General features: G+C 35.6%; 1 protein-coding gene and 2 non-coding genes across 6 annotated transcripts in view; 1 reads left to right on the top strand and 2 right to left on the bottom strand.

Moving 5' to 3' along the window:
• EPC2 (enhancer of polycomb 2) overlaps window positions 1-25,883 on the bottom strand; it is a 121,445-nt gene that overhangs the window by 71,504 nt on the left and 24,058 nt on the right. The gene's annotated exons all lie outside the window — the stretch shown is intronic.
• On the bottom strand, window positions 10,337-10,442 carry LOC144234515 (U6 spliceosomal RNA). Its single transcript, XR_013335995.1, has one exon. It is a non-coding gene; the product is annotated as a U6 spliceosomal RNA (small nuclear RNA).
• LOC144234517 (U6 spliceosomal RNA) lies at window positions 13,647-13,748 on the top strand. The gene has a single exon (XR_013335997.1). It is a non-coding gene; the product is annotated as a U6 spliceosomal RNA (small nuclear RNA).

Below are 25,883 nucleotides of genomic sequence, written 5' to 3' on the forward strand. Positions count from 1 at the left end.
CACTAGCTAAAAACAACTAGAATAAGACAAGCCGTTCTTTGCCTATTCTTCAAAAAGGAGATCATTCTACAAGGACAGAAGAGGGCACCACAGAACAATAAAATTGTGAATCACACTTACCCACAAAAATGAAGAGAAAACCTAGAAGTCTATTGTTATTTTTAAAAATAAAATTTAAAAAAAGATGCAACTATGGTTCTAACGATAAATTCTCTCCACTCTGCATGAGGGAGAAACAGAAAAAAACTTCAAGAAAAATGCACCAAACTTAAATATAACACCAGGAAGCACTTAGGGATATGAAAAATATTTTTGAATCAGAAACTCAAAAACTAAGATCAGAGAAGGAGAGTAAAAGACTCAGGAAAAAAAAAATGGAAAGAGTTGACTAACTCAGGAAAAAAGAACAAGACAATTATCTCAGAGATGAAGACTGCAATTACTAGTAGCCAGGTACAAAATATACTCAAATAAAAATGTGTTGCATAAAGATTGTCAGATGACCAAGAGAATGAAAATGAGGTAAAGAAAGTAGTAAAATGAATAAGAAAGATGGTAAGATGTTAAAAGAGACAAAGAAGGAATGACAATCATATAAGTGGAGTCCCTGGCAAAGAAAAACAATGAAATAGAACTAATATTAAAACACCCTCCCCCAAAATGTATGGAATTAAGATGAATCTGCACATTGCAAAAAGCCCAACAGGGAGTAAAATGGCACACAGGAACTTGCACCACCAGGCACAATCTGACAATGTTTGGTGCAAACAGGAGAAAACACCGCACACACTTTCTCTCTTGGGAGGAAGAGTAGAATGCATATCCAACATTCCAGCTTTTTGGGAAACTGCCCAAGGGACTATAACTTCTGTCTCCTCTCCCCTAAATCAGAGGGCTGACTGAACCAACATTCTTTGGATGCCTGGTAACTGTGGAGAACAAAAGAGAGCTCAAGCTCAGAGCCTTGTTGCAGCACCAAAGAAGGTATAGTACTGCAGAAAGACACCAAGGGGAGCTAAAGATTACAAGCTCCTGAAGACCAGCAATACTCTCTAACTAGGAAATTATGTGCACATGCCCAGAGAAGTAGTAGCTGCAGAAAAGGTTTATTAAAGGGCTTCCAGATTCCCTGTCTGGGCTATCTGAAAAAGGTCATCCCTTGGTATGAAACCAATTTCTATATGCTGGGAGAAGTGGCTGTTTTTTAAAATGCACAAATTAGGGGCAGCTGGCTGGCCCAGTAGGAAGAGCATGTGACTCTTGCTCTCAGGATCCTGAGTTCAAGCTCCGCCTTGGGCGTAGAGATTACAAAAAATAAACTAATTATTTTAAAAATTTGAAAACTAGGGGCACCTGGGTAGCTCAGTTGATTAAGTGTCCAATTTCGGCTTAGGTCATGATCTCATGGTTCACAAGTTTGAGCCCTGCATCGAGGTCTGTGCTGACAGCTCAGAGCCTGGAGCCTGCTTCAGACTCTGTGTCTCCCTCTCTCTCTGCCCTTCCTTTGCTCATGCTCACTCTCTCTCCCAAAAATAAATAAAAACATTAAATAAAAACAATAAAAAATTTAAAAACTAAAAAAATAAAATGCACAAATTATAGCAAAAAACAAGATGCGTGAAGAAACAGAGAAATACAGCTCAAAGAACCAAATTTATCTCCCAAAAATGACCCTAAAGAAATGGAGATGTGTGGATTATTTGACAAAAAGTTTAAAATAATTATCTTAATAAAGCTCAATGTGCTACAAAAAATATATATAAATAAGCAACTAAATGAAACCAGGGAAACTGATGCATGAGCAAAATGAGAATAGCAACAAAAAAGATAGGAAATACAAAAAAGAACCAAACAGGAATTATGGAGCTAAAGAATTACACTAACTTGAAAAATCCACCAGAGGGATTCAAAAGCATTCTTCATCAAGCCAAGGAAAGAATTAGTGAACTCAAAGATAGATCATTTGAAATGATTTACTCAGAAGAACAAAAAAAGGGTGGGGGGGGGGAAAGAAAGCATAAGAGATTTTTATGACACCAATGACAGACCAATATATGCACTAATGAACCAAAAGGAGAAAAGAGAAAGGAGCAGAGAGCTTGTTTGAAAAAATAATGACTGAAAATGAAATCTGGGGAAGGATATGGACACTCAAATTAAAAGAGCTCAAATAATGCCACCAAAGATGAACTCAAAGAAGTCCACACTAAGATACATTGTAATCAAACCGTCAAAAGTTCAAAGACTAAGAGGGAATCTTGAAAGCAGTTAGGGAAAAGGGAGTCATCATGTATAAGGGAACACCCATAAAATTATCAGCAATTTCTCATCAGAAGTATTACAAGCCAGAAAGGAGTGGGCTGATATATTCAAAGCACGGGGTGGGGAGAACTTCTGGAAAAACTGTTCTTCAAAAATGAGGAAATAAAAACCCGCCCAAGTAAACAACAGATGAGGGAATTCATCTCTATTAGATCTACCTACCTTGTAAGAATTGCTAAAAGGGGTCCCTTCAAGTTGAAACAAAAAGACACTAGACAGCAACACAAAAATATTCGAAAACATAAAACTCTCTGGTAAAGGTGTATATATATATATATATATATACACATATATACATATACAGGCAAATACAGAATCTTTCAATACTGTAATGGTGGTGGTATAAGTCACTTTTAATTCTGGTATAAAACTTAAAAGATAAAAGCATAAAAGTAGGTATTAAATATAAAACTATGTTGATGACACAAAAAGATTTAATTTGAGGCATCTTTAAAGCAGGAATGAGATGTAAACAGCTAGAACTTTTCTACGCTACTGAATTTATGAGTTTAAAAAAGACTTAAATCTATACAACGTTTTATGTAATACTTATGGTTTACACACATAAAAAATACCTATAGAGGATCCACAAAAGAAAATGAGAAAAGAATCAAAGCAGGTCACTTTGTGTTAATGAAACACAAAGAGTAGCAAAAGAGGAAAAGGAAAACAAAGTAACTATAAGACAAACAGAAAACAATAAAATGGCAACAGTAAGTCCCTCACTATTAGTAATTACTCTAAATACAAATGGATTAAACTCTCCAATCAAAAAACAGAGTAAATGGGCCACCTGGGTGGCTCAGTTGGTTAAGCAGCTAAGCATCTAACTTCGGCTCAGGTCATGATCTCACAGTTTATATGTTTGAGCCCCATATCTGGCTCTCTGCTGTCAGCACTGAGTCTGTTCTGGATATTGTCTCCCTTCCTGCCCTTTCCCCCTCCCCCCCACGTCTCTCTCTCTCTCTCTCACACATGCACAATCTCTCAAAAATAAATAAACATTAAAAAAGAGAGACTTAACAGACTAAAATACAAGATCTAACTACATACTGTTACATGGCACTCACTTTAGATACAAGCACATACATAACCTTAAACGAAGGGATGGAAAAACATATTTTATGCAAATAATAACCAAAAAAGAACAGGAGAGGCCATACCTAGATCAAAAGACATTACACGATGATAAATCAGTCAGCTCATCAGAAAATGTTAACACTTATCAACATATATGCACCTAACAGCAGAGCACCCATATATATGAAACAATGATAGAATTGAAGGGAGAAAAAGTAAAACAATAGATTTCAATACCCCACTTTAAATAATGCACAGATCAACCAGACAGAGTATCAATAAGGAAAGAGAGGACTTAACAACACTAGAGAGCAAATAAACCTAATATACTTATACAGAACACTCCACCCAACAGCAGAATACACATTTTTCTTAAGCACACACAGAACATTCTCCAGGACAGATCACATGTTGGGCCACAAAACAACTTTCATAAAATTTAAGAAAGATGAAATCATACCAAGTATCTTTTCCAACCACAATGGACTAAAACTAGAAATTAACGACAAAAGGAAAACTGGAAAATTCACAAATATGTGAAACTGAACAACACACTTCTGAATAATCAGTGGGTCAAAAAAGAAATCACAAGGGAATTTAGAAAAGACTGCGACATATGAAAACACAACATAACAGAACTTAAGTGATTCAGCAAAGGCAGTATTAAGAGGGAAGCTTATAGCAGTAAATTCCTACTTACATTAGAAAAGAAATAATCTCAAATCAACAACTTAACACCTCAAAAAACTAGGAAAAGAACAAACAAAACCCAAAGTTTGCAGAAGTAAGGAAATAATACAGATTAGAGCAGAAATAAGTAAAACAGAGAATAGAACCAAAAAAATTAATGAAACTAAAAATTGTTTGGAAAAGGCCCCCCAAATTAATAAAACTGTAGCTATCTGAACTAAGAAAGAGAAAAGTCCCCAAAACCAGAAAAAGATGACATTCAATGAGAAAAAGAATCATAAGAGACTACTACAAATAATTATGCACTAACAAACAGGGCATCTAAAGGAAACAGACAAATGTCTAGAAATATACAGCCTACCAAGACTAAATCGTAACAAAAAATCTAAACAAACCTGTAACTAGGAAGGATATTAAGTCAATAATCAAATACATCCCAAGGTATCTGAAAAGAAACACTCAACACAGATGGCTCCACTGGTGAATTCTACCAACATTTAAAGAGTTAATACCAATCCTTCTCAAGCTCTTGCCAAATAACTGAGGAGGAAAAACTTCTCAATTCATTTAACAAGGCCAGTATTCTCCTGATACCAGAATCAGACAAGTACTACAAGGGGAGGTAGGAAAATGACTGAAGGTGGTCAAAAGGTACAAACTTCCAATTACAATTTTAACAAATTCTGGGGACATAATGTACAACACAAATGCTGTACTGTATTCCTGAAAGTTCTAGGAAAAGGAACTCTTAACTGTTACTAAAAAATGCTCATGGACTGTAATACTTAATAAAAGAACTACCATAGGATCCAGCAATCCCACTTACAGGTATAGATCCAAAAGAACTAAAAACTGAATTTAGAAGAGACATTTGCATATTCACATTCAGTGCAGTGTTATTTGCCAACAGCCAGTGGTGGAAGGAATCCAAATGATTACTAACAGATGAACAGAAAAACAAAATGCGGTATACACATATAACAGAGTATTAGCCTTAAACAGAAGGAAATTCTGACAGATGCTGTAACATGGATGAACCCTGAGGACATTATGCTAAGTAAAAAAAGCAAGTCCTGGTCATAAAAAGACCAATATTGCATGTGATCTAAAGAAAATTCTTTTTTTTAAAGATCTTATTAAAAAAAATTTTGTGTGTGTGGAGGAGAGGGGAGGGGAGGGGAGGGGAGAGGGAAGAGAGAGAAGAGGAGAGAGAGTACGCCAACAGGGGGAAGGGTAGAGAGAGAGGGAGACACCATGAGATTGTGACCTGAGTTGGTCAGCCGTTTAGCTGAGTCCCCGCAGGCACCCCTAAAAAGACTCATTTAAAAAAATCTGTACACCTAACACGGGGCTCACACTCACAACCCCAAGATCAAGACTTGCATGCTCTACTGACTAAGCCAGCCAGGTGCCTCTAAAGTAGTCAAAATTTTAAAAATAGAACGTAGCATAGTAGTTGCTACGGACTGGAGGAAGAAGAAGAAAAAAGAAGCTGTTGTTCAATGGGTATAGTTGCAATTTCCAAGAAGAAAAAGTGTTAGGTATCTGTTGCATAACACTGTGCATGTAGTTAACCCTACTGTATTGTACACTTAAATATGGTTAAGATGGCAAACTTTACGTTATGAGATCTTCACCATAACATTAAAAAAAGCTTATTAAGTACCTGACAAAAATAATGCAGAACAACCAATTCTGACATATATTTGAATAAAACTATTTCAAAACTAACGAAAAAATCCTCAAGGCCTCTAAATAAATTAAGAGTAATAATAGTATCTAATATAAATTAATTTAGTACAATAACTCAAATGGCATTAAAAAAAGAGATTAAATCAGACTTCAAAAAACATATAAGGCAAATCATCAATGAGGCACCATTTTACAAAGCTCAATAAATGGAAGGTATGAACCAAGGATTTTATACCCAGCTAAGTTGTCTTTCAAGTATCAAGGCAACAGAAGGAATTTAAGAATTCTATTGGGCTCTTTTGACAAACCTACTAGAATATCACTGTTAAACAAAAATACAATGCAAGCCTCAGGTGTCAGTCATATATTTAAATTTTCTAGTAGCCACACTTAAAAAAGTAAAAAAGTTGATAAAATTAATTTTAATAATTTTATTTAAGCCAATATATACATCTATAACATTATCATTTCAACATGCCATCAACACAAAAATGTGTGCAGATATTTTACATTTTTTTCTCCCATACCAAAATCTATTGTGTATTTTACATGTATAGAACATCAGACTAGCCATATTTCAAGTGCTCAACAGCTACAAATGACTACTAGCTACATACTGGAAGCCATCTTCATCTTGGCTTCAACCAACCAAGAGACAACTGGTAAACTCACAGACACCTCTCAAAGATGGTCAAAGGCTGAAAGACTAATGTATAAATGTCTGCACACTAAAGTGGAAATAATGCAACTAAAAACAGAAGGACAGGGGCACCTGAGTGGCTCATCAGTTGAGGGTCCAACTTCGGCTCAGGTCATGGTCTCAGGATTCATGAGTTTGCACCCTACATCAGGCTCACTGTTGTCACTCAGAGCCCACTTTGGATCCTCTGTTCCCCTTTCTCCCTGCCCCTCCCCCACTCACACACTTGCACAGTCTCTCTTAAAAATAAATATTTAAATAAAATTCATCTAAAATATTTAAATAAAATTCATTTAAAAAAATGAAAAAAATAAAAACAGGAGGAAAAAATCCTTCTCAAATATAAAACATAATCTTTTTACATGAGAGCAGAGAAAAAAAAGACAATATAACACAATACAAAAATAACTACTAAATATTATAAAAGAGTTGAGACCAAATGTGCTCAGTCATAACAATAAATATGAATGGACTTGTCTATGAAAACAAAAAATATTTTCCAATTGTTTAATAATCCAAGACTCAACTATATGCTGTGTACAACACACCAAAAAAAAAAAAAAATGTAGTTCAGAAAAAGTAAAATTAAAGGAATGAATGAAAGTTTATCAGGAATGGAAGACAGCAAAAAAGATGAGCAGAATCCTCATTATTAGACAAGTAGAGTTCAAGTCAAAGAACATTAAGCATGACCCAAAACCCACAATTCACAATAAGGGTTTTTAATATCTACATATCATTCAAGAATCAAGAATGTATGTATCTATAGATTTTGGGTATCTATACAGATTTAAGAATATCTATGCACCAAATGACACAGAAATCATTTTATCAAGCAAAATCTACACGACATGTAAGGACCAGTAAATAAAGACACAGTAATAATATTAACTAACTTTACCCCACCACTCTCAGCAGAAGTCAAATGGATGAAAGGTACACATGGACCTAAGCACCGAACTAACTTTAGTAAGGTAGATCTTATAGCTATATTATCAAACTTTATACCCAATGCTCCTCAAGTTCACAAGCAACTGATAAATGTGATCATTTATCAGTTAAGACTAGGGTATTATGGAGTAAAAGGGATAAGGAAAGAAAATTCTGAGTAAACAACTCTGTATGGTTCTGAAGTTTTAAAACCATGTTAACGTTCAACATGCTCTAAAGATAATTAAAATCAAGAAGCATGTGGGGAGACACCAAAATACTACACAAGGAGAAACAACAAATAAGCCTCCCTTATTAGAAATGAATATTCGTATATCCACAGTGAAGAGAATGGGAAACAAAGATATTTAGGTTCCTTTGGAAAATAATGATTTGAAATTCATCTGTAAAACTTGGATAACATACACTTCAAAGGATTGTTGTGATGATTATGTAAGTTAAAAGGGTATTCAGAGGAGTTCATGGCACATTCCAAGGGATAAAAGTTTCCTGTTTTTATTAAAACATATCAAAGAGCTGTAATACTCAAAATAGTGGAAATTTAAGAAAAAGGGAAAATACTAGAAATTTTGACAGTTAAACCCTTTTTAATTTTTTTAAATGTTTTATTTATTTGAGAGAGACAGACGCAACGTGAGCAGGAGAGGGTCAGAGAAAGAGGGAGACATAGTATCTGAAGCAGGCGCCAGGCTCTGAGCTAGCTGAGACCACAGAGGCCAACTCAGGACTCAAACCCAAGAACCGTGAGATCGTGACCTGAGCCGAAGTCGAACGTTTAACCGACTGAGCCACTTAGGCTCCCCTAAAACCCTTTTTTAAACACCCATTCGTAACATAAAATTCCCTGAAAGAAGGGAATGTCCTGAACCAATAAAAGGCAGGTACTCATGGAAAACCTATACATAATAATCATACTTAATGTTCAAAGACTGACTGTTTTACTACCGAGATCAAGTTCAAGCCAAGGAAGTCTGTTCTCACCACTTCTGCTCACACCTATGATTCTAGTCAGTACAATGACAGAGGAAAAACAAATACAGACATGCAGACTGGGAATGAAGTAAAATTATTTGCACGTGATATGGTTCATGTAGGGAGACAATCCTAAGGTATCTCAACAGAGCTTCTAGGGCTAAAAAATTAATTTAACAAAGTTGTAGGTCTATATTAAACACTCAATTATATTTCCATATATCAGCAACTGAAAAATGTAAATAAAAAGCAATACCACTTACAACAGTATCAAATCTGCTATATACTTAGAGACAAACTTAACAAATTATGTGTAAAACTTACACAGCAACATAAATGGGAACAAAACATGTTCCTGGATTGAAAGGTTCAACACTGTTCCAAAAAAAATTTACTTGGGTAGATTTTCCCCTATATTATCTAAATTTCTAATGAATCCCTATCAAAACCCCAACAGGTTTTTTTCTTTTTAACAGGAGTGGACAAGGGGATTATAAAATTCATAAAGAAAGGCCAAAGAAAAATAGTCAAAACAACCATGAAAAAGAATATGAAAAACATACACAATCTGACTACTAAATCATTAAGTTATAAATTATAAAGGTAAATTAATCAACATCACTAACATACGAACATATAAAGCAACAGAAAAGTCTAGAAATAGACCCACATACACACAGATAATGAATCTGAGACAAAGGTGTCAATTAGTGGGGGAATTAAATGAGAAGGATAGTCTTTTCAACAAATGGCCTAAACAGGAGTTTGGAGAAAAAAATGAGCCTATACTCTTAACTCCTACTTTACACAAAAATTAACTCAAAATAGATCACAAACCCTAAATATAAAACCTAAACTTACATCCATAAGAAAATTCAGGAAAAAAATTTTTACCAATCCTAGGTTTGGCAAAGATTTCAAATGACAAATTGGACTTCCTGAAAATTCAAAAGTTATGCTATTCAAAATCAGGAAAATGAAAAGAGATGCCAGATTGAAAAAAAATATTCACAATACATATGTGAGAGCTCTACTATCCAGAATATATAAAGAACTGTTATGGCTCAATAATAAACCAACCCATTTTTTTTTTTTTTAGCATAATGAGTCAATAATTTAAACAGAAACTTCACCAAACACAGTAATAACCAGTAAGTGCTTGAAAGGATGCTGAATATCTTTATTTCAGAAAAATGCAAAATAAATCCATAGAAAGATTTTATTACACACTCACAAAATGACTAAAATTAAGAAACTGACAATACGACTGTTGGTGGGAGTGTCAAATGATATCACCCCTTTGGAAAACTATTGGGCAGTTTCTAATCAGTATAAATATAACCTTGTCACATGACCCAGCCATCTTACTGCTAAGTTTGTACCCAAGAAGTGAAATGCATGTTCACCAACAACTTGCACATGGATGTTAACTGCTATTTTACTCACGATAGCCCCAAACTGGAAATAATACAAATGTATTTAACAGGAAAATAGACAAAATGAATACATTCATTCACTGGAATACTATTCAGTTAAAAGGGGGAAAGAGGGTCAAATGAATGACACCACACACATCGGCACAACAATGATGTATCTTGAAAGTATACTGAGAAATAACCAGATGTAAGCAGCAGTATATGTAACAGCATATACTGTTATGGTTCCATGTATATGATGCTTGTGAACAGAGAAAACTAATCTATAGTGATCAAAATCAGTTCAGTAGTTGACTGAAATGGAGTGGAGGACAGGACTACAAAAGAGCTCAAAGGGGACTTTTGTAGGAAATGAAAATATTCTACTTATTTTTTGGAAGGGTGCTTACACAGGCATATTTGTTTATTAACACAAAGAACCACACGCAAAATAAATGCTTTATGCTGTATGTAAATTACACTTCAATAAAGGTAATTTTTATTTTTATATTTTTTAAAAATGGGACGTTTCATGAATTTGCATGTCATCCTTGCACAGGGGCCATGCTAATCTTCTCTGTATCATTCGAATCAATAAGATGATTTATACAATGAAGAAAAGAGGCACTTGGCTGACTCAGTCAGTACAGCATGCCACTCTTGATCTCAGGGTTGTGAGTTCAAGCCCCATACTGGGCTTTTAAAAATGAAGAGGGGAGAATAACAACCTATAATGAAACAAAAATTTAATGTAAACAAAACATGCTGGCAAGGCAATATTTACAGTGCTAGTGAACTTGTGATGAGTAAAACAGAAACTTTTAAGAATGAGTCCTAGTGAATGTGTTAAAGTGTAAACTGGTAGGATTTGGAGTACAGTTTGGGAGATGTTTCTAAGCTTTAAATACATTGCCATTCAAGACTTCTTTAAAAAATAATGACATATGAAACTATGCATTAAGTAGAAAAAGCAGGAAACAAAACCACATACTGAAGATAATCTAAAATATAGTAAGGTAAAAAGAATAAGACAATATGAGTAAATGTAGAATTTTTTAAAAAGCTGGTAAGAAATGTGCCCAAGTTAAAAAAAGAAAAAAGAAAAAAGAAAAAGAATGATGCAGAAGCATTAAATAGTGAAATTATAGGCGGTCTCTATTTTCTCCTCTGCATTTTCTAAAGTTTACTCAAGTTGTATGTATTACAAAAAGCAACCAGTGTCAATCTTTAAAACTACTCATCTGGGATCGCTGTCAGAGACAAAGAAAGAAGAGATGGAGGAAGACAAAAGGAAAAAACAGTCTAGATAAGTCCTTATCCCATTCTAATTAAACCTGATTCTCTTCTAGTAATTTCTAAATCCTGGCAGCATATTAAAATCACCTGGAGAAGCTATATATGGACTACATGGGAGATAAAATAGTTAAAAGGATTCAATAGCTGCCTTCCACTCCAACAAACATGAAATACATACAATGGAATATTATCCAGCCATTAAAAACAATGAAGTACTGATGTATGATACAACATGCATGATGACTTTCAAACATTATATAATGTGAAAGTCATCAGATACAAAAGGCCATATAATATGATTCCATTTGCAGGAAATGTCCAGATATAGGCAAATCCACAGAGAAAGAAAGTGATTAGTGGTTGTCACGGAGTGGTAAAGGTAGTAGGATGGAAAATGACTATGGGTATGGGATTTGTTCTTAGGGTGATGGAAATGTTCTGCAACAAGATAGTGATGACATTGTATAGCACTGAATTTATGACATTGTATAGCACTGAATGTACTAAAAACCACTGAATTGCACACTTTAATATGTGAATTATGTTAAATTGTGTAATAACAGAAGAATCACAAAGAAAAAAGATAAAGTGACAGGGAATGAATTCACCTTCTACCTCAAGTGATTAAAAAAATCTGACGAGAGTTGAAACAATTGTTTTCCGGACAATGGACATTAGACAATGAAGGACAACGCTACTTGAGAGAAATAAAACAAAACAAGTGGGGTCCTACAATTACCTCAGCTTACTATCTTGGAAAAGTTTCCACGCCATGGAGCATGAAAGTGAACTAAGACAGAGCCTAGAAGACTTCATGAGATGAGGAGACAGAAACAAGAGTCTAAGAAGATGAACCCAAGAATACAGTACAAAAAAGGAAAGAACTGCAGAGAGTGAACCCAGGAGATCTGCAGAGTTCTCTGAAGTATTCAACATAATACTCAACAGCACAGGTGTGTGAACTACCTGACACCAAAGAAAGAACTATCCCAAAGGATTAAAGGGAAAACTGCCTGTCACTCATGGCCAAGAAGAACACCTGTTCCCATCACCTAGCCTGGAAAAAAGACATGCTACACACAGAAGAATGAAGTAAGGATGACATTAAATTTCTCATCAGCAACAGTGCAAGTGAGAAGACTGGAGCATCACTTTTTAAATACTGGAAGAAAAAACTGCCAAGCTATAATTACACATCCAGCAAAAACATTTTCAAAAACAAAGGTGATGTCAGAGATCTGTTGTACAACAATGTACATACAGTTAAACAATACTGTAATCTGTATTTATAAAAACATTAAGAATAAATTTACTTGCTTTACCACATACAAAAATGGGTAAGAAACACTTTTAGACATGCAAAAGCTGAAGTATTCGTCACCAGTAGACCCGTACTACAAGAAATGTTAGAAGTCCTTTTGGGAAGAAGGAAAATGATACTTGATGGAAGTCTAGATGAAAAACGGGAGTAATAATAACTACAAGGATAAATACACACATCTTTCTCTTATCATTTACAAGTATATGAAAAATAATTGGCTGTTTAAATAAAAAATAATAAATACGTATCATAGGATTTACTACAAGTGTGAAATGTATGAAAATGCTAGCATAAGGTCCTGGCAGGGAGAAATGGAAATACACTATTATAAGGTTCTTAAACTATACATAAGTGGTATTATCACATGAAGGTAGACTGTGATAAACTAAAGATGTACAGATGGTCCTTGACTTTTATGATGGTTCAATTTGCCATTTTTTCACTTTACAACGACTGAAAATGATATGCACTCAGTACAAACCATACTTCAAAATTTTAATCTTAATCTTTTCCTGGGCTAGCAATATTTGGTACAAAACACTCTTATGATGCTAAGCAGTGGTACTGAGCTGCAGCTCCCAGTCCACCACACAATCATGAGGGCAAATGATCCATACATTTATAACCATTCTGTACCCATACAACCACTGTGTTGTTCACTTTCACTATTCTATAAAGTGCATGAAATATTCAAAACTTTATCATAAAAGACTGTGTGCTAGATGATTTTGCCCAATTGTAGAATAAGTGTCCTCAGTACATTTAAAGTAGGTTAGGCTAAGTCATGATGTTCAGTAGGTTGGGTGCATTAACTACGTTTCAACTTAAGATATTTTCAACTTACAGTGAATTTATTGAGACATAAACTCATTGTAAATCAGGGAAGATCTGTATCTTGGCACTACTGACATTTTAGGCAAGGTCAGTGTCTGTTGTGGGAAGCTGCGTTGTGTACTGGAGGATGTTTACCAGCATCCGTGACTTCTACTTATGAGGTGTTGGTAGCACAAATTGCAACTTCCCCACATTGTGAAAATCAAAAATATTCCTAGACGTTACCCAAAGTCCTCTGGGAAATAAGTCAGACCCACCTGACAACCATGTCCCTAAAGTAATCACCAAAAAAGTTATAGGCAGTAAGTCAAAAGCAGAGATAAAATGGAGTAAGAGAAAAAGAAAACAAACAACCTAAGAAACAGAAAACACTGTTTGCTTCAACAGCACAGATAATAAAATTGCAACAATACGGAGATTAGCATGACCTCTGTGCAAGGATGACATGCAAATTTGTGAAGGATTTCATATTTTTTAGGGGCTCCTAGCTAGTTCATTTGGTAGAACACACAACTCTCGATCTAGGGCTTAGGAGTTCAACTCCACCTTGGGCATAGAACCTAATGGAAAAAAAAAAACAAAACAGAAAAGAGTAAGATGACAGAGTGAAACCTAACCATATGAAAAATCATATTAAATCCCAGTGAACTAGAAATACAGGGGAACTTCCTCAACTCAACAAAAACTATTTACAAAATATCTATCTAACATCATAGTTAATGGTGAGAAACTTAAAGCTTTTATTAAGATAACTTACATAGCAAGAATGCTTGCTTCCATCACTTTGTTTCAATATCATACTGGAAGTTCCAGCTAGTGAAATAAGACAGGAAAAGGAAATAAAAGGTATACAGACTGAGAAAGAAGTTACAAAACTGTCTTTGTTTGCAGATGTTATGAACATCCATGTAGAAAATTAAGTATTTTGTCATTTCCTCAAACTAGTAAGTAATTATAGCAAGGCTGTAGGAGTCAAAGTTAACATACAAAAAAACAAAAACAAAAACAAAAACCTTTCCTATATACCAGCAATGAACAAATAGAATTTGAAGTTAAAACCTGAGTATCATTTAGCCTAGCATCTCCCAAAATTAAATACTTAGGTATAAATCTAACAAGTATGGACAATATCTATGAGGGAAAACTACAAAGTGCTGAAGAACAAAATCAAAGAACTAAATAGATATTCCAGGTTCAAGAAGAAAATTTAAGAAGACTTCAACAAACGCTGCTTGAAAAACTGGACATCCACATGCAAAATAATGATACCAGACATAGATCTTATATCCTTCACAAAATTAATACAAAATGTATCACATACCTAAATGTAAAATGGCAAACTATAAAACTCCCATAAGGCAATGTAGAAGAAAATCTAGATGACCCCGGGTATGGCAATGACTTTTTAGATACAACACCAAAGGCATTCCTTGAAACAGATAGATTAGACCTCATCAAAATTAAAAACTTCTGTGGAAAAAAAACTGTTCAATGTCCAAAAAAATGAAAAAATAAGCCACAGACTGAGGGAAAAAAAAATCTGATCAAGAATTGTTATCCAAAATATGCAACTTTAAAACTTAACAATAAGAAAACAAGCCACCTGATTGAAAAATGGGCCAAGGACTTTAACAGATACTTCACCAAAGAAGATAAACACATAGCAAATAAGCATATGAAAAGAGTCTCCACGCTGCATATCATCAGGGAAAACTAAGTTAAAACAACATACCACTACACATCTATTAGAATGGCTCAAATCCAGAACAAGTGGCAACATCAAATGCTGGCAAGGGTGAGAGCAACAGGGACTCTCATTCTTTATTGGTGTAAGGCAAAAAGGCACAGCCATGTTAGAAGACAGTTTGGCAGTTTCTCACAAAAAAGGCTCTCACCATATAACACAGTTGGTGTGCCCTTGATACTTAAACAAAAGAGCTGCAAACTAGTGACCCCATAAAAATCTGCCCACAGTATTTATTCATAATTATCAAAACTTAAAGGACTCAAGACGCCCTTCCATTGGTGAATGGATAATGTGGCACATCCAGACAACAGAATGTATTAATCAATGCTAAAAAGAAAGGACTTATCAAGCCATGAAAAGACATGCAGAAACCCTAAGTGTATACTACTAAGTGAAAAAACTCAAACTGAAAGGTTACCTACTATATGATTCCAACTAAATGATATTCTGGAAATATAAAACAATGGAAACAGTAAAAAGATCAGTGGCTGTGGAGGGTAGGGGGCAAGGACACTGAAACGGTAATATACTCTGTGTATACCATTACGACAGAAACATGTCATACATTTGTTCAAACCCACGGAATGTTAGTGTAAACTATGGACTGTGTGATTATGATTTCTCAATGAAGGTTCACTAACCGTAACAAATGTATCATTCTGGTGGGAAATATGATGGGGAAAGCTATGCATGTGTGAGGTCAGTAGATGTATAAGAAATCTCCATAGCTGCCCCACAATTTTGCTGTGAACCTAAAACTGCTCTAAAAGTGTAAAATCCTGGGGCACCTGGGCAGCTCAGATGGTCAGTATTGGATTCTTGGATTTTAGCTCAGGTAATGATCTCCTGGCTCGTGAGCTCGAGCCCCACGGGGGCTGTGCACTGACAGCTTGAAGCCTGCTTGGGATTCACTCACTCTCTCTCTGCCCCTCCCCTACTCACGCATGCGCGCCCAAGCTCTCTCTGCCTAAATAGAAGTAAACTTAAGATACATGCCTCTAGATAGGGAACATTTTTTTTTAAAGTATAAAATCTTTTTTGTAAATGTTTATTTTCAGATGGAAAAATGAGACAGCATGAGCATGTTGGAGAAGGGCAGAGAGGGAGAATCACAACCAGGCTCCATGCTGTCAGTTTAGAGCCTGACGCGAGCCTCAATCTCATGAACTGTGAGATTATGACCTGAGATGAAATCAAGAGTTGGAGGCTTAACCGAGTGACCCAGGGGCCCCAACAATCTCTGTCTGAATAGCAGTGTTAACATCATTTACATCTAACATGATTTTTTTAATGTGGATTTTACACTTTTAAGGGTCTGAGTGGTTCAGTCAGTTGAGTGACTGCTGATTTCAGCTCAGGTCATGATCTCACGGTTGTAAGATCAAGTCCCAAGTCAGGATGCTCTGCGCTAAGTACACTGGCCATGGAGCCTACTTGGGATTCTCTCTCTCCCTCTGCCCCTACCCAACTCGTGTGTGTGCATGTTCGATTTCTTTAAAAAAAAGAGAGACAGACTAGATAAAAACAAAACCCTATTATAAGCTGCCTATAAGAAATGCACTTTGAATACAAAGATTTAAATAAGTTAGAAGTAAAAAACGGGAGGTGCCTGGGTGGCTCACTTGGTTAAGTGTCTTACTTCGGCTCAAGTCATGATCTCACAGTTTGTGGGTTCGAGCCACACGTCAGACTCTGTGCTGGCAGCTCAGAGCCTGGAGCCTCTCCCTCTCTCTCTGCCCCTCCCCCACTCATGCTGTTTCTGTCTCAAAAATAAACATTAAAAAAATTTTTTAAATATAAGTAAAAAACAAAAACAAACAAAGATAAGCCATGCTAACACCTAGTCGGAGAGACTTAGTATGACCATATTAGCACCCAACAAAGATTTCAGAACAAATCACCAGGGATTAAGAATTTTATTTTGTTGGGGAAACTGGCTCACTCATTTGGAAGAGCATGTGGATATTGATCTCAGGGTTGTCAGCTCAAATCCCAGAATGGGTGCAGAAATTACTAAAAAAAAAAACAACCCTTTTTTAATGTTTATTTTTATTTTTGAGACAGTGTGCACACAAGTGGGGAGAGAGAGAGGAAGACACAGAATCCAAAGCAGGCTCCAGGCTCTGAGTTGTCAGCACATAGCCCAATGTGGGGCTGGAACTCATTAACTGTGAGATCATGACCTGACTCAAAGTCAGACACTTAACCGACTGAGCCACCCAGGAACCACAAAAAATTTATTTCATTATGCTAACGAGATCAATCAGTCAAAAGGACATAACAACCCTACTCATTTATGCACCTAATAACAAAACTTTTAAGATACATTTAACAAAAACAAGTGTGACTTCAAGGGTAAATGAGCAAATTCACAATTACAGAAGTTTTAATACCATATTCTCAATAACACATAAAGCAAATAGATAAAAAATCAGCAAAGACACAGTAGACTTTACCAGCTAACTTGATCTAACTTTTTGAGAACATTTTTTTAAATGTTTAATTTCATTTTTGAGAGAGACAGAATGCAAGCGGGGGAGAGGCAAAGAGAGAGGGAGACAGACAATCTGAACCAGGCTCCACACTCTAAGCCGTCAGCACAGAGACTGATGCGGGGCTCACAAACTGTGAGATCATGACCTGAGCCAAAACTGGATGTTTAATAACCAAGTGAGCCACCCAGGCACCCCTAACTTGATCTTTTACAGAATGCTCCACCCAAAGGCAGCATATACCTTCTATAATGTTCACAGGGACCATTTACCAAGACAGAACATATTCTGAAAAGCATATTACAAATTTCAAGAAAGTTTACAAGAATTCAAACCATATGTCCTCAGACTACCATGCAATGAAGTTAGAAATTCATAACGGAAAAATCTCTGTGAGACCATTAAATATTTGGAAACTAAATAATACATTTCTAAATGACCCCAGGGTCAAAGAAATCAAAAGGGAAATTACAAAGTATCTTAAAGTGAATGAAAATTTAAACAAAAAGTTGCTAAAATAAATTTATTGCACTCAATACTTACAATAAAAAGGTCTTAAATCAATTAGTTTCCAACCTACGAAACTAGAAAAAGAACATACTGGACCCACATAAGCAGAAGAAAGGAAATGATCAAGATCAAAGTGGAAATCAATAAAACAAAACAAAATCAACAGAGAAGAACCAATGAGACCAAAAGCTGATTCTTGAACAAAATCAATAAAATTGATAAGTTTCTAGCCAGACCGATGAAGGAAAAGTGGGAGGACACAAATTACCAATATCATGAACATGAGAGGAAACATCACCCTAGAGTGTATTATGAACTCCATACCAATAAACTTGTCAATAAGTGAAAAGGACAATTTCTTTGAAAGAAACAAACTTTTGCCAAAGCTCACTCAGGAAGAAACAGATAATTTGAATAGGCCTCTATTACAGAAACTGAGCCGTAGTTAAAAATCCTTCATACAAAGAAAACTCCAGGGACAGATGGCCTCACTGGTAAATTCTACAAAATATTTGAGGAGGAAATAGCAACTCTACACAAATTTTTCTATCACACAGAAGTGGAAGGAATACTTCCCAACTCATTCTATGTAGCCAGCATTACTCTAATACCAAAACCAGAAAAAGACATTGAAGACAACTAAAGATGAATATCCCTTGTGAACTTAGATGCAGTCATCCTAAACAAAAATTTAGCAAAGAGAATCCAACGTTAAAAGGAGAATACATAACCAAATGAGGTTTACCCCAGGAATGCAACATTGATTTAAAAATCAATGTAATTCACCACGTTAACTTTTTAAAGCCATGATCATTTATTTCTATACACAGAAAAAGCATTTACAAAATCCAACATCCTTTCCAAAAATCTGCAGAAACTAAAAATATATAAGGGAATTTTTTCAATCTGATAAAGGAGATCTACTAAAAACAAAACCCACAACATTGTATGCCAGTGAAATACTGAATGCTTCTCCCCTAAAATTAGGAAGACAGGGATATCTGCTCTCAACATGTTATCTATCCATTCCTCTAATATTCTAAATACTGCTTTTGTAAGTAAAGTTATACATATTTCATTAATTTTGCCTCCAAATGAAATATATCAACTTTAGCTTAAAAATCAATAAACAGTCACATTTCTAGGGTTTGTTTTTTTCTATAAAACTGGATTTAAAGACATTTATCAACTAAACAGATAAGTGCCCATTTGCAATAAATTCCTTTTAGAATTTAATAACAGGGTAAAGCTTTCTCTCTTCTGAAAAACAGCTGTGTTAAATTTTAAATGAATAAGAACTGAATCACCCACAGCTTCTCTATCCTAACTGCCTGTGGGGATATGAAGAAAAGGGGGTGAGAGGATTTTAATGGCTGGAGTAACTGATACCTTAAACAGAAATGTAAAAGTGAAAGCAGTCTTATTGTATAGACATATTTTCTCATACACGTTATAATCCTAGAATCTGACTTACAAATCCACTTTTGGAAAACAAGTCAATTAGAAGTTATATAACAGCAACTGGTTCCACCTGATAAAGTAAAAAAATGCTTAATTTCTGTTATTTGTTCAGTTTTCAAAACATTGTTTTAAATTGAGAATTTCCTGATGCTAAGACCATGACCTTCAACATCAACACTAATTTAATAAGGTAATAATGGCTGGCTTGCTCTTAAATATCCATAAGCAACAAAAGAAATGAGTAGTAGAGAAAATTCAAAACTAAGGAAAAATAAATCATTGACACATGGCTTTAAAAAGTATCATTTGATATTCAGCAAATTCATCTATTGATTAACAAAGTCATTTCCGGTATTATTTTGCATTTCTTGAATACTAAGAGTAGAGAGATAGCTCTTAAGGAAAATTCCAAGATACTTATATGTGAAAACTAACAAGAATTAGATTGGGTCACTGGTTATGCAAAGGAAAAATAAGAACATTAAAAAAAAAAAAAAATATAGCATTACACAAGAAATTACACAGAAAGAAAGAATCTCTCACTCACAAAAAAAAAAACTGTGCCAGGCTATAGAGCTCTATACTTGGAAAAATGCTTGGAAGGCAATTCCTCCAGAAACCACCCTATCTGAAATGCGCAATAGACAAAAACACTCTACTGCCACTATGAAGGAAGCAATCATAGTGGGGGGGCAGGGGGGCAGAATACTCTGCATTTATCAATATTACGTTAGACTTTAAAAAACTATCCTGCATCTCCCGAACCCATTTGAGAATTTCTTAGAAACGTATCAAAACGTTACAAGAAAAAAAAGGTTGAGAACTACTGCTCTAAACCCAAGCTTCTCAAATTCTAAAGTGCATATGAACCACCTAGTGAACTTTTTAAAATGCACATTTTTGATTCAATAGGTATAGGATGAGACATCAAATTCAGCAATTTTAACAAAACTCCCAAGTAATGCCATATCCACAAATCAAACTGTACCACAAGGTTCTAAACTACGCATCTCACAAAAGATATCTTTATAGTATAACCACCTGAAAAGTTTAACAGCTTTTCAAAAAGTTAAACAGTTTTAATATACCCACTATATAATCCAGCCCTTTAATCCCCAGGTATTTACCCAAAACAAATGAAAACAGATGTACACAAATGTTCACAGCAGCTTTATTTGTAATAGCCAAAAATCAATCACTTGGTGAGTGGATAAACTGTGCTCTGGTATATCCATAAAATAGACTATTCTCGGCAATAAAAAGGAATGAATTACAGATACATGCTATAATATGTATGAATCTCAAACAATTATGCTGAGTGAAAGAAACCAGACCAAAAAAGAATATATGCTCAATGACCCCATTTATATAAAAAATGCAAACCACTAATCCAGTGACAGCAGATCAGTGTTTGCCTAAAAGAGGAGAGGGGGCTTATAAAGGAGCATGAGAAAACTTTTAGAGGTGGCAAATATGTTCATTATCTTGACTATGGGAATAACAGTTTTGCAGGTGTATATAAAATTCAACAAATTGTACGTGTTAAGTATGTGCTGTTCATTCATCAATACACCTCAATAAATCTATTTTATTTTTTTAAAAAGGTTTTTTTTTTAATGTTTTATTTATTTCTGAGAGAAGAAGAGGCAATGTGAGCAGGGGAGGGTCAGAGGGAAAGGGAGATATAGAATCTGAAGCAGGCTCAAGGCTCTGAGCTGGCTGTCAGCACAGAGCCCAATGCAGGGCTCGAACCCACAAATCGTGAGATCACAACCTGAGCCGAAGTCGGACACTTAAGCAACTGAGCCACCCAGGTGCCCCTCAACAAATCTATTTTAGAAAGACATCTTTCAAACAGAAAATTCACTATATATAAACATACAAATTCTAACTTTTGAAAACCCATGTAATACTGTGATAACAAGAAATACACTTTCGGTCTTTGTCACCATTCCTGGCACAGAATTCCTAAGACTCTTGGAATTTCCAAAGAGAGAAATGTGACTTGATATTCCTAACAAACCCCTTTCAAGCACATATAGATTTATGTTATACGGTGACTTTTGGAAAGCATCTAAGGATGGTGGCTGGCTGCCAGGAGAACCAATCATGTGATCAGAGAGTAGGAACTTTCAGTCCCAAATCTAATCTCTGGGGAGAGGAGATGGGCTACAGATTGTAGGTCAATCACCAATAGTTAATTAATCAACTACGCCTATGTAATGAAGCCTCCATAAAAAGCCCTGAGAGGACTGGGTTCAGAGAGTTTACAGGCTGATGGATACATGGAGGTGGCTGGAAGAGTGGCAAATTCCAAGAGGGTATGGACACTCCATGCCCCTTGCCCCATGTTGCCTTATGCACTACAAATTAATTGAACCTAAGGAGGGGGTGGTTGGATACTCCAGTCAGTCAGTCAGTCAGATGCACAGGTGACTACCCGGACTTGGGATTGGCATCGGGGGGGGGGGGGGGGGGAAGAAGTCTTGTAGAACTGAGCCCTTAATCTGCGGGATCTATTGCTATCTCCAGATAGTGTCAGAATTGAGAATTGCTTGGTGTGGGGGGGAAAACCCCACACTGGAATAAATGTCAGAATTGGATATATACGCCTTTACACACCTGCTAAGATTAAGAGCTTTCCCCCTTGCAGTGGGGTAGGCAGCAGTGGTGTAAGATGACTCAGAGGGAGGGCCCTTTAGGATCTTTCTTAACTCCAAGGAACCACTGAAAACAAGTACTGTAGAGTTGATAAGAAAGCCAGTGGTGATCCAGTAATAGACTACAATTTTAAAAAGAAACCTGGAATTTTGCTAACTATTTAACTATATAAACAAGGTACTGCAAGATGCAAAATTATAGTTAGACACCTTTTGAGGAGTCAGTCTCACCCCCACCAATGTCCACTCTCTCAACTACCACTGTCTTCCCAGGAGTGGGCTGCTATCCACCAAGTTGGTAAATCATCTCACCTTACCCCAAACACAGTCAACTGAATCAGGCTAGATATCTTACTTGAATTAGGCCAATCATATCCCATTTCCTGGGAAGTTAGAAATGAGAGTGAATCACTACTCTCAGCCACAGGTTTCTGCTTAAATAGATATAAATTTAGAAGCTATCAAGTGGCCACCTTGGGCCAACAAGAGGTCAAATCTCTGTAAGACCTTTTACAGAGAATGTAGTAAGACTAAAAATATTTTTTAAAAATAAAAGTATCTCATTACCAAATGGGATTCATTCCACAAATGCTGGGGATGGTTCAATATTATAATTTATCAATAATGAACAGATCTGAAGGGAAAATCTCCACAAATTCCAAAAGGCATTTGAAAATATTCAAGACTCATCTATGGTAGAAACACTGGCGGTTTTACATATATTTTTATGAATTACATACATATTTACAATATTCTGCTGTAAGTACCTATTTTTTAAAATGTTTGTTTATTTTTGAAAGGGGGCAAAGAGAGAAGGGGAAACACAGAATCTGAAGCAGACTCCAGGCTCTGAGCTGTCAGCAGAGACTGACTCAGAACTTGAACTCATGCAGTAAGATCATGACCTGAGCCAAAGTTGGACATTTAACTGACTGAGCCACCCAGGTGCCCCAATAAATATCTATTTTGCTTGCTCCATCTTTAAATCAGTCTAGAATAATCAAGATCTTATTTAATAGAGAAACATTACCAGCAGTGACACTGAAGTAAGAAACAAAGATGCCTATTATCTTCAGTACTATTTGATGTGCCTTGACGGAAGGCAATAAAAAGCACACTATTTAGAAAAGCAGAAGCAAACGATCTCTGTAAATAAGTTACATGGTATTTATATCTCAATAACTCAAGAGAACCCATGCAAAAGTAAGTACAATCAGGTAACTTAAAATCATAAGATATAAAATTAACATAAAAATTAATAGTTTTTAAAAATACAAACAATAACAAGTTATAGAGTATAATGGAAAAGAAGATAACATTTACAATAGCAACCAAATAGATAAAATTCCCGGAAATAAGCTTAACCAGAAACAAAACAAATAGAAAAACAATGTTCCTGAAAAATAAATATAACTAGACTTCAACAAATGAGAAGACAAATCATGTTCTTGGATAAAAAGTCAACATCACAAAGATGTCAATTATCTATAAGTTAATTTATAAATGTACGGCAAATGCCCAAGAGAACGGCAACATTTTCTTTCTGGAGTTAGACAAAATTATAAAGGTCATATGGAAAAATAAACAAGTAACACTGGTAAGAAAAACTCTGAAAAAGGAAAGCAGTAAGAATGGGAGAAGTAACTAGCCTCACTATATATATTTTTTAATGATAAAAACATAAAAATAAAACAATGAAATGACTGACAGTACAACAGTATATCTTCAAAAAAATTTTTAGGTAAATCTACTACCCCATAAAACAAAATTAAAAATTTAAAAATAAATTCAAATGCACTAATAAATTTCAAAGATGATGAAAGTGGCATCTCAAACAAGAAAAGATTTTTTTAATGGTTTCTGGACAACTGGACATCCATTTAGATGGGGAAAAAAAGGACCTACAGAACCATGTGTACTAGAACAAATCATACAAGTTCTAGAAAAAATCTTGGGGTAAAAAACCTAAGAGACGGGGCAAAACACCTTAATTTTAATTCAAAGACCAGAAGCATTCTTTTATTAAGAAATGAAAATTTTGGCTACATAACAATCAGCATTCATCCAGAGAAAACTGATTAAATGTACAACAGAACATCACCTATAGTATTAACAAATCAAAATCACTCCCTATCCCACAGGAATTTTCTTAACAACTGTATTTTGCCTTAATCCCTTGTTTTGGGGAAAACTCTCTTTACACAAATGATCCAAATGCAAACTGCTGTTCTCTTATATCATCCACTTCTCAGGCTATCATGATTAGGGTTAATCCAGTAACTGACAAAATGATTCAGTCTGGGCCACAGATTTCTCAATCTGAAAGGAAGAGGTTAAAATGCAAATCTCTCTGTAACACACACACACACACACACACACTTATATACCTATAAATACAAAAATACAAAGGGATAAAAAGCATAGAAGGAAGTACATCCACACAAAGGTCAAATATCTCAGAATGGCAGGATTGCAAGGGATTTGTATTTTCTTCTTTATACTTTTTGGTATATTCTGAACGTTTTACAAATAAGCATGTATGATACTGTTACAAAGGAGAGGTGGCTATTTTCAAAAACAGATAAAACAAGTTGGATGTTTTGGGGTTTTGCTTTTCCAATTTACAGAGACATTAGCTACCTCAAGATAGATGTGCTCTCAGGTGGCTGAGCACATTTCCAGTGGTCACTGTGTACTGCATTATCACTCTATAGAATGAGTATCTTCCTGTGCTGTATTATTCTCTAAAAACAAAGAACATATTAGGCAAATCTTAATTACACCACTGTTTCTAAACACAAATCCACTACACTACAATACAAACAATTATCTAAATTTTACTTTGTAAAGTACGATTCAACAAATCTTCCTTACATTCAGCACATTCACATTCTTCAGTGACATGCTTCCATGTAAAAAATCTGCATTTCACAATATAAACTGAGTCTTAAGCTTTTAAAAAAAATTTTTAATATTTATTTTTGAGAGAGAGAGAGAGACAGAGTATGAGTAGAGAAGGGGTAGAGAGAGAGGGAGATACAGAATCCAAAGCAGGCTCCAAGCTTTCCCCACAGAGCCGGATGCGGGCCTCAAACCCACGAACCAGGAGATGATGACCTGAGCCAAAGTCAGACGCTTAGCTGACTCAGCCACCCAGGCGCCCCAGTCTAAAGCTTTTTAAATGCCTTAGAATTCTCAGAAAATTTAGAACTTTGTGATTCATATGCAATAAGGGTTAACAATGAAAAAAGCAATCTGTACTATCTACTAAACTGTAATTCTTAACCTCTTCTAGGTTATCTTCTTCATTAAGACCTGATGATGAGGGGAGTAATCAGAAGACATACATAAAACTGTGGTCAAAGATAATCAGTAAGGGGTACCTCGCTGGCTCAGTCAGTTTAACATCCACCTCTTGATTTTAGCTCCGGTCATGATCTCAGAGTCATGGGATTGAGCCCTGTGTAGGAAGCCTGCTTGGGATTCTCACTGTCTCCCCAACACCCCTCTCCCTCACTCCTGTTCTCTCCAAAATAAAATAAATTAAAAACAATTTTCTTTTTTTACTGTTTCTTTGCTTTTGAGAGAGAGAGAGACAGAACATGAGCTGGGGAGGGGCAGAGAGAGAGGGAGACACAGAATCCGAAGGAGGCTCCAGGCTCTGAGCTGTCAGCACAGAGCCTGACACGGGGCTCAAACCCACGAGCTGTGAGATCATGACCTGAGCGGAAGTCAGATGC

Source organism: Crocuta crocuta, unplaced genomic scaffold (assembly GCF_008692635.1).
Source record: "Crocuta crocuta isolate KB4526 unplaced genomic scaffold, BGI_CrCroc_1.0 scaffold154, whole genome shotgun sequence".
NCBI lineage: Eukaryota > Metazoa > Chordata > Mammalia > Carnivora > Hyaenidae > Crocuta > Crocuta crocuta.